Here is a 13,073-nt window from a genome sequence, read left to right as displayed (position 1 = left end):
AAAATTAATGTAGAATTTAAATATAAACCAAATGATTAAAATATATCAATATATTATTAATATATTATTAATGATATAAGATTTTTTCGAAAAAAAGAAATGTTAAGATTAATAATTTTTTTTTAACGCGCGAGTTGAACATATTAAATAACTAAATTAAAAATTTTTTCTAATATACTCTTTTGTATAAAAAAAATGGCTAATATATTTATTACAGAACAAATTTATACATATATAAAAATTTATATCGTAAAATTATATTATTTATTAGAAACATTCTTTTTTAAAAAATTATAAAAAAAATTTATTTCCAAAGTAATATGTTGCAAATACATTCTTGCAAAAAAGTAAAATTTAAATATTTTAAATATATAATATTACAGTCATAGCGATTGTTTTTAAAAAAGCTCTTTAAAAATATATATTATTTAGATTCTAAATAAACTTATCGCATTTATAATGTCGTCGAAATGTAAAAAAATATTATTCCATCTTTAAATCATCACGCGTTACATGTAAATAAGGAACAATATTATTTCTCCCGTGCAGAACATATATAAATCCTGATACTTTGGTGTATACTATGGTGTATACTATGTATTATTCCGCTGGCGGAAGTTTGTTAACGAGCAACACAACAATTCTGCGTGAACCGTTAAATATACAGTTTACATCAAATGTTACACGAACACTACGATCTATTTTTTTTTTCGTTATTGCGCTGCAACGTTGTATTGCGTTGTATTTTATGCGACACGACTGTAAATTCAGGTAGCACGTAACGCAGCAGCGAAGATTCTATTTACCATTCACAAAGGATCGCATAAATAATAAAGCATGCTGCTTTACAAATGTTTATCCTGCTTCCGGGGCCGCGGAATAATTTATCGCCCTTCGAGAGAGCGTCACGTTGTCATCGTCAGGAGGGACAGAATTAATCGATATCTCGAAGGCTTGCTCAAAATTGCACGTTCAATGTGCTTTCATCAAAAGTCATTTTTACATCGTTGCTTCGATTGAACGAGAAATAAGATCGAAAATTCTCGCTTCGTGAGGAATCCGATGATTAAACAACGAATAATAAATCATGTCCCTCTAATTAAGACGATAATTAATCGACAGCGTCCCCGGGGATGTAAATTTTTTGTCGGATACCGAGGAAAATTGGTCTTGATTGATCTATAAGAACTGCATCGTGTTTTTCTCTGAACAGAGAGCTTAGCCATGTTTTCATTTTAAGGTAAGTTATTAGCTCTATTAGTTCATTTACCTTATAAATTGTAAAAAAAATGCTGTTATCTTATTACACGTAAATTTATACACACACAATAAGCAAGCATTATAAATGCAGAAATTAAGGCACTTCATTAAATAGTTTAATTAGCATAATAAATGCTAATTAAACTATTTAATGAAGTGCCTTAATTTCATATATTCTTGAAAAGAATTTAATTGAAATCTTAATTAAGTAGCCTCCTTAATTATCTCGAAATTTTTTATCGTTGTACATCTCCGAAAGAATACGAATCTTCTCAAATTAAATTTAGAAAATCAGTATTTACCATTATATGATGTTAAATTTCTATAGATATAGTCAAATATATTTGCGTTCGTTTATCATCCAAATTTTATATTGCAATGTCCATTGTCAAATATATTGATATTTGAACAGTCAATGTCGTAAATAGAAAATAAAATTTTATTTTTCACTGCAAAAATCAAACAAACATGATTATGTTTTGCAAATACGAGAGCAATACAATCATTGATTTTCGATTCTCAGGAATAACAGGAGGAAATGACGTTTAGGCTTGTATTAGAATGACCTTAATCTGCTTTCTGAGATTATTGGTTTGCAAGCAATCACGATCAATGCGGCTGAACATCCAATTGCCACGAAATTGCATAATCCATGCTCAAAGGTTATTTCGAGCCTAACCGCAGTCGCGTGTAATGTACAAATGAATGATTCGATCAATATTTTATTTGTTGTACATTTAAATTATTGACAATAAGTTATTACAATGTATTTACGTGATACACGGACACAAATAATATGATTATAATCATTTTGTCAAGAAATGAAAAATTAAAAGACCGTCATGGAATATTAATAGTTATTTCGCTGAATATATTGTTACGATTTTAATCGCCTTTGTAGTAAAATACGTATGCAAGTAATGTATCACAATTATTCGTATTTGACTGTAGAGATAAATTAAATACAAAATTATTTAAAAATATATATCAATATTTTTATAATTAACACGTTTTGTTATTATCAAAAATGATTATATTTTGCATCAATTTTTAATGGAAGCAACACAAATTATATTTTATCATTACAATAGTTTCTATAATATGGTAAATTAATTTATTAGTAATAATTACTTAATTTATTATTAACAATAATCAAATCAAAATTAGTTTTAATGATGACCTTAATTTTGATGACTTTAATGACCTTTATTCATGACTTTATGAAAACATATTTTTAAAGCGAGGTTCTGTGTTTTTTAATGGAAAAAATATTTAAAATATTTAAAAATATCTGTCCATTTAAATTTACTAGGTCTTATTTGGAAAATTAATTTATCAATTAATTCCGATTTATTACCATTTAAATAATACTAAATACTCGTATATGTTTAAGCTTACATAATAATTTATTAGATTTTTATATTTCTTTAACAGTTGCTTATTGTGTGTAAAAAATTGATAATCCATCATCATATGCCAGATTGTTAATGTATTCAAATTTAAATAAATTGATATTTAAAATGCTACCAATTAGTTATTCAAATATTAACAAACATTACAATATAATTATTTATATCGAAAGAAATATCTTAATTAAAGAGATATCGTAATTAAAATATTCTACTTCTGAAAATTTAAACAATTTATCGCTCGGATATTCGATTTTATATTTCGCGTTACATACTTCCAAAGCATTCACGATGCGTGCATATTTAACGGCAGCTCCGTTCGTAACACGTATTAATCGCGCGATTGCATCGATATTCAAGTAGTTCGAGATACATCTCGAGTGTAATCGTAGAAAAGCCGCGATACAACAGCACGATTTGACGTCTCGCTTGATTTATGTCGAATAATTAATATGGCATGTTAATTAGCGGAAATTATATTCCGCCGTAATAATTCTTCGTATTCTAACACGTATCAATCGATAATAATTCTCGCGCTTTGGGCTCGTCGATTGCTCGAGCTTCCGCGTGAAATTCGTCAATAAATCCGAAAAATAACGACGCCATGAATGTCTAACTCACCGGTCGCTTGCCTTTCGAAGAAGTCGAATTGACAATTAAAAATCGCACTCGCGTCTCGAAGAACGAGCTCCCAGGATCACAGGACGATCAATAATCGCAACGCGAGTTCGAAACTAGAACATCGGCAGCCGCCTCCTCACATTTGGAGCAGATATCGCGCGCTCCGAATCGCTTGAAGTCCGTCGCGATTCGCCCTTTCTGCTCACGTCGCGTCGGTATCACGTGATTTTCGAATCGCTTGAGAAATTAACGCGAGCAATGAAATGGCGGACGAGGAGGCAAGGAGCGAGGAGAGAATATCGATCGGTTTACTCACCTCATTTCGCCGGTTTCAAGGATAGCTTCCGGTCCCACTGTCTCACGCGATCGACGATTCCGCTGCTGGCGGCTTCCTACGCATTTCGGCTGTCTTCGTCCGACTTTAGACTTCAGCGGGCGCGGGACGAACGACGTCTCCGACGAGACCCTGCTCTCGAAATTCGACCCGGTGACCGCGATTCCGCGCGACGTGCGGATGAGCGGACGACGGAAAACGGAGAAGCGATGCAACGCCAATATCGATGTTACATCAACGCGAACGGAGAGCGCATCGGCGGGGAGATGTGTTGAAACTCGCGCACGCACGGAACGACGCAACGTACCAGTCGCGCGCCGAACTCGGACTGAACGGTTCGTAGAGCGAGAGACACGCATCCCGCTATCCCCTCTCTTCGTCGTGCGCACCGCGAGCTCTCCCCACCACCGCGCAGCTAAGTTGCCCCCGCCGCGCGTCCTAGGCAGCTGCGCCGCGAGCCGAGCGAATTCCAAGAAATGGTAAGTGATATTCGGTTACGTGTTTTTTTGGTGTTTTGAAGCCGCATTGTCTTGCCCGATATTTGTTTTGGCTAACGCGTGCCTCGAGTTCAACGATGTGGAAGTTTACGAGCCATTAGACAACGACGAGCAGCAAAGAGAGGTACGTACTTTTCAACTAATGAATACTCTGATTTTCGCGCGTAGAATAATTGGTTAGGTAAGAACGCGTATGTTATAAGCCATTTTAAAATCTTATCGATGCTCTCTTATATTTTTGTTCGAGATATAATAGAAATTTTTCCGTTTTTCCTCTTATCTTTTTTTTTCAATCGAACATCGAACATCCGCCACACAATTAATGCTCATGAATCAGTAAGCATATCTATGATTCAAGCTTGAAATCAATTAAAAAGTTACGTTTAATATTAAAATATTGAACGTTTAATATTAAAATATTGATATTCTGCGTTCGTATTATCATAATTATGTGAATAATAATAGAATGACTACATTTTTTCACGCATAGAATGTCGAAACAGATTACATATATTATGGATTATTTAAACAAATTACATCGTAATTCAGAATTTTGATTAAGGTTAGATTAGCATTTAGATGCTCGATATATTCAAAAAACTTATGCGCACATACAAGCTGTAAAGGTGAAATAATTTCAAGAATATTAAATTGATTAATATAAAATTATAATTTTTTTTTAATGAACAGTCATGAAGCATGAATATCTAGATACGAAGTGTCCAACCAACAATGTCTAGTGATGTGTATAGAAATGCTAACGACTAAGGCATCAATAAACCCTAGTATACAAGATTTATAGAGAGTTCTAATGCATCATTTATGCATTTATAGGAAACTCTGTGTTAATCTATCAGGATGACGATGCAAAGCACGATCTTGAACATGGACCCAGGTTGAAGCACTGACATCGAACGTTTCCACGATGCAACGGTATATTTTTTTCGAATGACAAGATAAGAAATGCTTCTGAAACACTCACAAATTTCATTAATGCATACAAATATCGTGATCTTAAAGTGGTGCGAAGATAGTGATTTACGAACAGGTATGTTAAAAAAAGTAATATATTAAACTCGCATAAAATGTAAATTTCTGAGCTAATCGATAATTCGATCAAAATAATTACATGTTGGAAAGATTTTATTGATACATTCAAATATCATAGCTTTAAAGCGTTGCGTAGATAATGACCTTGTGTTGTTGATGGGCAAAGTTACGTCTCTTTAAGAAAATTACGCAATAATAATTTCTAATTCATATAAAATATGCGTTTTTAATGCGAATTGGCTCGATGAAAATTACTTGTGCGAGATATATTATTATTTTAAGACATTTGAAATGATTAAATTTTATTATTTAGAAAATTTTCAAGAGTTTACTTTACCGCAAGATTTTTATTAATGTATTTAAATGTTACAATTTTAAAGTAGAAATAATGATTTTGTATTATTGATAAAAAAGATATGTCTCTTAAGAAAAAGTTAAATATTTAAATATCAAAGAAAAAAGAAAAGTTTAACATTTAAATACCAAAATATAAATTTCTAGTGTGAATAAATCAATTTGACAGAAATAATTATTTGCTTGAGAGATTATTCATAATTTAATCATTATTTTAAACGATATATATATATATATATTATTATATATATATATATATATATATATATATATTTATATTTTTTCATTAAAATTTTATAAGAATATAATAGTATACATATATAAATATATATATATATATATATATATATATATGTATATGTATACTATTATATTCTTATAAAATTTTATAATAATGGAAGGCGCCTTATTATGCAATAATTATATGTATATAGAATGCATACAGTTTAACCATTCAATCTTATTTGTTTATGATATATTTATATAATTTAGCTTGAAATTTTATTAAATGATGGCGATTCTCTTTCATGCTATAATATATTTGAATAACAAGTTGTTAGAAACCGTTTGCGATAAGATAACTAATGTACGTCATATTTGAATTAATCAGAACCATGTGGTTAAAACTTTTTATAAAACCGCATAAAAGATATGCTACTGAATTGATCATTAAATTAATCTTAGGAAAAATGATAAAGTACAATGCCAAATGAGATAAATATTTCTCTCTTGTGTGTTCCAAAGTTTGATTTACATAGTTGATATTATCGTATTATCATTAATTGCAGACGAATTATAGCGGAAACTCGTATGCACATGCAATTACGATATGTTGCACCGACTATAAAAAAATTTCTTGGAATATCTTTACGAGATTGACGTGGTTCAATGCGAGAGTAATTGCAAGTTGCCGCTTCTTTGAGTACGACTCTGTGCGCGCAATTTGTCGGATACTTATAGCAACCATTTATCACGGAAGCAAAATTAATTTAGATGCGTACCATGTTGCATTGGCGGCGTTCGTGCCGGACATTTAACATCTGTCTACGCCATGCATATGCACATGCTTACATACGTGCCTATGCAAATCCATGTGTTTTACCTCTTCGCAGCATTCATTCGAAACAGAGCAGTGAAACCGTATGCAAACGCCGGCTAAAGTAAATATATATTTTAATGTATACAGTACAATTTACCTACGGTAATAACTGGGTAGAAATGCGCGGAGAAGCGTGCTCCGCATTTAATCTTGAACATCTCGTGTAAATTTTTATAAATAGATTATTCATCGTTATCATTATGAAAAATATGTCACAATGTTAGAGTAATACTCATATCACATTACATAATAAAAGTCTTATTCTTTTTCTTGTATCAAGCATTTCTGGAATAAAATTGCAATAAAAAGCATTTAATTAAAAGTGAATGTCGAAAAGTTCCGCTTTGATATGGTAACTGGTCCAATTTCGACGACAGTAAGAGAATGCAGTCGTTCCTTAATACAAATGTGTATGCATGAAGGTACGCGTCAAGTTTTCCGAGATATTTCGCCGCGAACGAGAGCGTATTTTTAAATTCAAATGAGATTTAAAGAGGACCCGCGTGCACCGTCTAAATTTGCACGCGGAAACGTAGCCGTTGCCGAGACGGCTAATCGGGTGTGCCAATTGTTTCAACCCCGACGTGTTTCGGTGCCGTTCCGTTCCGGATTCGCGTTCTCCGGACACGGCCGAATTCCCGAGCGACCGCGCACAGCTGAGCGGGCTCTCGGCGCGGATGCATCGATTTTTCTCTCGTTCGCTGCACCGCTGAGATGCAGCTCCGCCCGCGGATGCATCTCCTCGCGTGTGAGTTTGCCAACATCTTCTCCTCTTCTTCTTCCTTTCCGTTCCGATTCCGCATCCTTCGTCAAGCGAAAGAGTTAAAATGCTCCTTCGAAAACGTTGGCAACAAAAAATATTGGCTCTTTACTGTCTTTGACATAAAAAAATATTTTGAGAAAATAATTAAAAGAGTAAAAATAACTCTTATTATTTATTTTACTTTTGATCGAAGGTTAACGAGTGAATTTTGTGACCTGAAAAGAGTAAATCTTATTTTACCTTTGGAAAATATTGAAAATGTAGCTCTCCTAAAATTATATTAAATGTAATTCGGGATTTTATAAATAACATTTTGTAAAATTTTAATAATTAAAATAAATAATTTTGTAGGAACTTCATGTAAGATAGAAGATAAACTTTCGCGTAAACTTTTGCGGTAAATATTTTTTTGCAAACATGAATTTTCATAAGAAATATAATTTATTATTTATATGCATTTATATTCTTAATATCATATATGCACATTATGGAACAAATTTCTTATCGTAAATGCATGCTACGAAAAATCTATGGAAAAAAGAGCAGGATCATTTCTCATTGGGAGGACCAGATCAAAGAATTCAGGGTCAAGTTCAATCATGAATGATGAACCGAACGAAAGAAGCTGCAGATGAACGTCGCCGGCAATGTTAACGTTGTAGCAAGACTGGTTTCTCAAGATTTCACGGTTCTTTGAACAGGTAGTTCCCGCAGGACATGCGCGAGTGGCAAGGGTGGAAAAAATCGAAGGGATCGAGAGCTCGGTTGTGAACCCGTCATTGAAACTGATCGCTCTACGCGGGTGGTACATCACTAATTGCGTCTTATTCATAGGCAACCATCTACTTCTGAACGATCACGTGTATCGTCTTTCGAGCCCACCTGTGGTCTCAAAATATTACCGTGAAATTGTGAAACTATGAATCGTTTCCGAGATACATCGCGCATATTTCTTAGCTTTTAAATACAATGCACATTATGCTTGATATCGGAGTTGAATGGTAATTTTCCGGGAAATTAATAATCTTTAAAAAAATAATGAATCGATTTAAACATGTATTTACGTATACATTTGGAAAAAATTAATAAAAATTAATATATATTTCTAGACAAAAATAGAGATATGTCATTATATATAAAACTAAAATTTAATACATAATGCATGTGTACACATACATACACGCATAGTAAAATTAAGAAAACATTTTTTCTTTCTTTATCTTTTTATTTTTTTAAATAAGATTTTTATATTTTTTAAATTCTTTTTAACTATTATTGTTATATTAATTGTTATATAATGTCATTTCAATAGAACTTTATGTATTAAGAAATGATTGATTTCTTGTTTGAAAGACAATTTCCATATTCAATAACTTTATTATCGAAAGAATTATCGAAAGAATATTATCGAAAAAATTTTTCAGAGAGCAAAACTTTCAAGTGAGCAACTATTAAAAGTTTCATAGTCCATTTATGCTCATTAAAGAATTTTATGAGAGTGGTTTTCATCTCATCTCTCACATAATAAAACTTTTAAATTAAACAATGGAATCTTTTATATCACAAATAAGAGAAAATATCGCAAATAGATTCGACTCAATTAAATTTCTATTTTTTAAGATTGTTATTTTTAATATTATAAATTTTTATTGAATGCTATAAGAATCCAATTAGAAAGAATTTTGTAAAAATTTAATTCTTTTGAAAACCACTTCTTTCAAAATTGTTTTCTGTCTTCTATTTAATAAATAAGTAATGTAAATTTTGACATAAAATTAAAAATTTCATCAATTTTTCACAAATTTAAATATTTTGACGAACATTTTGAAAAAGAAAATGCTATTTTGGTTCCACATTAAAATACGATTTAGAATCAAATTACATCGAATGAGCCTTAATTCAATTTATACGTCTCGAGATCAATCGATCATGTTTACATAGTTTGAGTCGCGAGAAAAAGGTCAGTCGGTTAGGTATTGCGGAATTGCGACAGGAAACCGAAATTGATATTCGTCTCATACACTTGCAATATGCGTCCCATTCATCTTGTCGCATTCTTTATGTTCAACTCCAAGAGAGAAGGAAAAAGAGAAACACATTCTGGTCTTTCATTCACTGTCCCCCTGTCCCGTACCATCTGGTCTTCCACCTGCGCTCAGCCAACTGTTTCTTTACCATTGCAAGCAGAGCAGGTCCGGTTTTTTCATTCCGACCGTTTTCAGTATCTTGTTTCTCGACGACGAGATATGGCGAGCGAGATAATATCGATGCATATTTAAAGTCCGCGAATTGTCTTTCTCGTTCCGCCATATGAACTAAAATTTCGCACTTTAATACCGAAACAATCGAAGATCCAGGCATGTGAGTTGAGCATATTTGTTTTTCTCGGTGAAATTTTACAAGAAACAGATACAAAGTCACAGATTTGCATAAATGTTTCACGTGGTGAGATTGTTTGCAAGAAATTTTTTTAAGACACAATTATGGAAACCTGTGTGTGTCATTTAAAACAGAGAGTCGTGACTATATTTGTTGACTTGTAAAACATAAAAATTATAACTTTGTAATGAATTCTTTTTTTCGCAAATTATATGATGTTTAATCTGCTACTTACGTAATGCTTAATATACTTACTGATGAAGTAATAATTAATCATTATATATATTGCTTTCGTTTTTACGTGTACTTAAGTATCACATTGATTCAATCTCACGCAAATTAAGGGTCATAATAATCTTCCAAATCTTTGTTGAAGACGTCCAATACCGCACGTCGTTATTACAGCGTGATTCTTATCTTCTTAAGTTTTAAAAAATTTTCCTTTGATCTTTCTTTTGATTTCTAAAACAAAAGAATATAAGGCAAAAAATTGGAAAAATTCCCGCGTTCGTAGTTCTCTCTTATAAAAACTTTCTTATAAAGACTTTTATAAAGATTCTTTTAATTATAAAAACTTTATAATTCTAATATTTTATTAATAACATAATTCTCTTAGAGAAATATTTTAATAATTTTAAAAATTATAAAATAATTGCATTATACTAAAAATATAATATTTTGTCTCTCATGTTTTTATATTTTAAGATATATTCTCTTACTATTCTATTGCGTTTATTTTCAAACTTTTACATTTTTTAATCGACATCCATTAAAAATCTTCAATATAATTGCAAAAAAATAAGTGGTTCCGGCCGGGATCGAACTGGCGACCTTCTGCGTGTAAAGCAGACGTGATAACCGCTACACCACGGAACCTTGGTGACTTATGCTTGTCATTATAACTTTGAATAGGCACACACTTTTATATATGTACAATTTTTATTTTTACATATACAATTTTATTATTTAATATTAAAAGGTTTATGAAAAAATTATCATATACGAATTTTGTAATCATATACATATACGTAAGGTATAAAATCATTTCATATATTTATTTACATATTATTTGTACTCACAGTCGATAAATTACACGATTTTGTTTCATGTTATACAGATGGCAACTGTGATCTAGACATATGTATATGTATCAAAAACAAACCAGATTTATATCACAAATTTTATATCATATATATGAGTTAGATTTATTCTTTTTCTGTTATGTATTTTGAGTTTAGATTTTTTGAATTAGTAATTTTAATATATATCTTTTTTTTATTTTACTTTTATTTTACAATTTAATATAATATTTTATATAATATTTATTGCTTTTTACACAATTTGTAATATAGTATAGAAATATAAATTAGAGAATTTACAATCCAAATTACAAAGTTTTTAAATCTATATTTTTTTGTTTTGGCAAAATTTTAATTTAATAAAGATATTTTTTCTAAATTTAATATAATGCTTAGAGAAAGAAAGAGAGAGATTTGGATAGTTTTTTTATAATGCTGCAATACATTATAATGTTCTAGAATATATTACAAATAATATAGTTTCTTATTAACATTATACATCACATTTTATTTTATTTTATTCAACCTTTTAATGTTTGATAAGATCTTTTAAAGAATTATAAGGTCTTATTCGTTGCTCTGTGATTAATTTTTTTCTCTTCTTGATATTTTTTTAAATCTATTTATAAAATTTCAAACACACACGAAACTCTTCTCTTTCTCTTAATTATACATATAGTGATTTTATAAGGAAAATTGCTTTTCAATTGTTCGAAAAAGAATTATAATGCAGAACAATTGTAAATTGTAAATACTCTGACCAAATTTGACAATTTCAACGATTAAAGCTGTTGTATCATTATCAAAGAATAAATGTTTATGTTTTCTTGGATTATTTAACTGTACTAGTTGCAATTGGTTGATCATTTCATAGGCATGAGAAATTGCCATAAATCAATTCGCGGTAGATACGTTAAATCCCTTGATGCCATACAATACGCGACGCATTTATTATAATTGCGAATGTATTCTATCACTCTCTGCATGCACGATTTACAACCAAATTGGCAACATTAAAATTACATATTGGCAAAATTAATTCGTCGAAACATTTGCGTATTCACGAGATGCTTTAATTTTATTCGATTCGACAAATCAGATTCGCATATATGGAAGAGTACATTGAAAAATTAATTTTAATTATCAAAAAACAGTATTACATTTTTATAGAATATAAATATGTATGTATGTATGTTTATATATACACATATCGTATTTTTATTAAAATATTATTATCGCAAAATATCAACATATACATTATAATATTTTTATACGTTATAATATATTAACATTCGACATTTTATTATAATATTGCTATTGGAAATTATGCTTCAATTTGTAATGTTTGTATTAGAGAATGTATCATCTTTTTTATACTTTACAGAAATACTATAAAATATCAAGAATTATAATTTTTTTATGGAATGAATTATTATTAGGATTTATACTATGATTTATGGTTTTCTACGACAATTAATCATGAACTATATGCCGATTATTATTGTATCCAATGATTTATTATTAAGAAATGAATATCAGATATCTATGATAATTTATTTAAATTGTCGTTTTTATCTAAAATTATTTAAACTGATAAATATTAATGTATGAACGGTATATAAGTATTAATATTGCGATTTTTGAAATTAGATTAATAGCAAAACTATATAATAATAAATCAATGATTGATTCACTAATAATTCCGACTTTATCGATAATACGAATAACTCCGACTTTATCGATAATACGAAATATGTCAGAAATATTTTATAATTATATGATACATTGTAAATATAGTCGTACAAATATAGCATAATTATTACATATAAAATCCTTATATTTATTATATTTTACAATATTAAGTACTTTAAAATTTGATAGGCAGTTATAATGTTTGAAAAGTGAGTTGTATGTCAAGTTCCTCGGTAGTATAGTGGTTAGTATCCCCGCCTGTCACGCGGGAGACCGGGGTTCGATTCCCCGCCGGGGAGATTTTTTTTTTCAATACATTCTTCCGTGTCATAATTATACATTAAATATTTAGCTTTTCTATAATCTTAATTTTATCACATTCTTATAAAAATCTCCAAATTTAACAAAATTTTTTTTAACCGAAGCATTCCCATTACACACATACACAAATTCTTAAAATCATTAGGCACATACATACACAAACATATAATTTTACATAGATTAAATTATTCTCTCCATCAATTTATAATTTATTT

General features: G+C 30.1%; 1 protein-coding gene, 1 long non-coding RNA gene and 2 other non-coding genes across 10 annotated transcripts in view; 2 read left to right on the top strand and 2 right to left on the bottom strand.

The window, feature by feature from the left end:
- Positions 1 to 3,945, bottom strand: part of LOC105258422 — a 209,292-nt gene extending 205,347 nt beyond the window's left edge. For all 7 annotated transcript variants that reach the window (XR_003123258.1, XM_011269654.3, XM_011269655.3 and 4 more), the window contains exon 1: positions 3,607 to 3,945. The gene's annotated coding sequence lies outside the window, so the exon portion shown is untranslated. The remainder of the gene's footprint in view (positions 1 to 3,606) is intronic.
- Positions 3,946 to 4,092: 147 nt separating this feature from the next.
- Positions 4,093 to 6,777, top strand: LOC105258421. Its single transcript, XR_889748.3, has 3 exons — positions 4,093 to 4,245; positions 4,956 to 5,169; positions 6,314 to 6,777. It is a non-coding gene; the product is annotated as an uncharacterized LOC105258421 (long non-coding RNA).
- Positions 6,778 to 10,569: 3,792 nt separating this feature from the next.
- Trnav-uac lies at positions 10,570 to 10,642 on the bottom strand. Its single transcript has one exon. It is a non-coding gene; the product is annotated as a tRNA-Val (tRNA).
- Positions 10,643 to 12,764: 2,122 nt separating this feature from the next.
- Positions 12,765 to 12,836, top strand: Trnad-guc. The gene has a single exon. It is a non-coding gene; the product is annotated as a tRNA-Asp (tRNA).
- Positions 12,837 to 13,073: the final 237 nt, after the last annotated feature.

The sequence above is a fragment of the Camponotus floridanus genome, unplaced genomic scaffold, assembly GCF_003227725.1.
Source record: "Camponotus floridanus strain SB8 unplaced genomic scaffold, Cflo_v7.5 scaffold43, whole genome shotgun sequence".
In the NCBI taxonomy this organism is placed as follows: Eukaryota; Metazoa; Arthropoda; class Insecta; order Hymenoptera; family Formicidae; genus Camponotus; species Camponotus floridanus.
The sequence above is the reverse complement of the archived record's forward strand: the minus strand, read 5'-3'. Positions and strand labels throughout refer to the sequence as shown.